Here is a 1,781-nt window from a genome sequence, read left to right on the forward strand (position 1 = left end):
CCTGTGCTTGTGTCTACGTAATAGGTAGGTCAGCTACGTCTCCTACTCTTGCTTAAGTGACCTTATGTAAGTGATGGCTTAGGAGGCCTGCAGTGTGCTTCCCTCAGTCCTCAATGTTCCAGGGGTGACCCCTATGTGGGCTACATGTGTCCTTCTGTTGTGGCCTGTTTGCTCTCCCTGTAGGCACCCAGGGAGGCCGACTTATGCTCCTGGCCAGCTGTTGTAATGCTCAGCTGCTTGTAGTTGTTCTGGTCCCTTCAGTCTCTTTATCACGTGTGGGGAACCCCAGCACAGTTGGCTACAATTTCTAATAGCAGATTTGTGTTGCAGTATTTCTTTTAAGTGAGTAGGCCCCCAGGGTGGCAGCTTGTTAGCCTCACGGCCTTACAGTTGTTATAAGCCTCCAACCTTTAGGTCTCTTGTCAGCTCTCTGAGGATTGCAGCTTTTTGGGGCTGGCCTCAGGCACAGGAGCACTCAATTGTTTCAGGCTTTGGAAGGTGGGTCAAATCTCCTATGTGGGTCTTTGAGAAGCACAAGTCTTCTGCAGCTGACAAGCCCTGTTGCCCACAGGTCCACACACGCAGTCAACACAGTCCTGCCCCGTGTGCATGCCCCTACCTCCTGAAGTGGACCCAGTCTCTCCATGGCGGGATCCCCACACACTCCACCACCACCCCACACTCTCCACCCGCCTCTTGTGCATGTCCTGCCCCGCTGAATTCCGCTCAGTTGCCAGGCAGCAGAGAATTCAGTCACAAATCTATGCAGGCCCACAAGTTGCCTGAGGACTTGTTGTTGGGTGGGCCAGTCTCTAGTGTGGGCTGCCTGCCCTGGCTGAGCTGGATTAAATCACTGCTCTAGTAGGTGGGGCAGACCTTGGCTAGCATGCTCCAGGGAGAACTCCAATGGCTTCTGTGTCAGCACGCCCACACCGGGCCCCAACCATGGCCGCCACCACTGTTGCAGTCCCTGGAGAGGTCTCACCCCTCACTGTGATGCACTCAGGGCCTATTACGTGAGTCTCTTTACAGCAAAGCACTGTGCACCTTTCTTTCTGGTGATTTTAGGTTGCTTTCTGAAATGGGTGAGTTTGTGTGTGGGCTCTTTAAGAGCCAGTTTTATTTTCTTTTTGAACCAGCTTTTCTGGGGGTACTCCCCAATGTTTTAGTAGCAGGCAAAGTCAGATATTATGCCACTCACCTCGATTGTGCTGGGTCCACAAATTGCCCCCAGCAGGAGTGCTCCCCGGATCAGGGCCGCGCGCCTTCAGGGAGGGCTGCGTACCTGTGCGCTGCTCCTGGGCAGCCGTGAGGTGCTGCGGCTTGTGAAGGCGGCATTTTTCTCTCCAGAAGGGAGTTTCTGCCTCTTCCACCTCAATTTGGATTGTCCGTTGTTGCAGGAGTTCCTCTTATCCAGTTTTCAGTTCTGTGTCATGGGTAATTTTTCCACGAGTAGTTGTAAATTTGCTGTGTCCGTGGGAGGAGTTGAGTTCAGAGTCTGCCTATGCTGCCATCTTGTCTTCCCTCCTATTTACTCCTCTCTTTTTTTTTTCTTAATGTGTCTAGCTAATTGTTTGCCAATTTTGTTTATCTTTACAATGATCCAGCTCTTAGTTTCATTAATGTTTTCTATTGGTTTTTTTTGTCTCTATTTTATTTATTTCCACTCTAATTTTTATTATTTCTTTCCTTCTACTGATTTTAGGCTTAATTTGTTCTTCTTTTTCTAGTTCCTTTAGTTGTAATGTTAGATTGTTTATTTGAGATCTTTCTTGTTTTTT

The sequence above is a fragment of the Ceratotherium simum genome, chromosome X, assembly GCF_057802395.1.
Source record: "Ceratotherium simum simum isolate JZ-2026a chromosome X, ASM5780239v1, whole genome shotgun sequence".
NCBI classification, from domain to species: domain Eukaryota; kingdom Metazoa; phylum Chordata; class Mammalia; order Perissodactyla; family Rhinocerotidae; genus Ceratotherium; species Ceratotherium simum.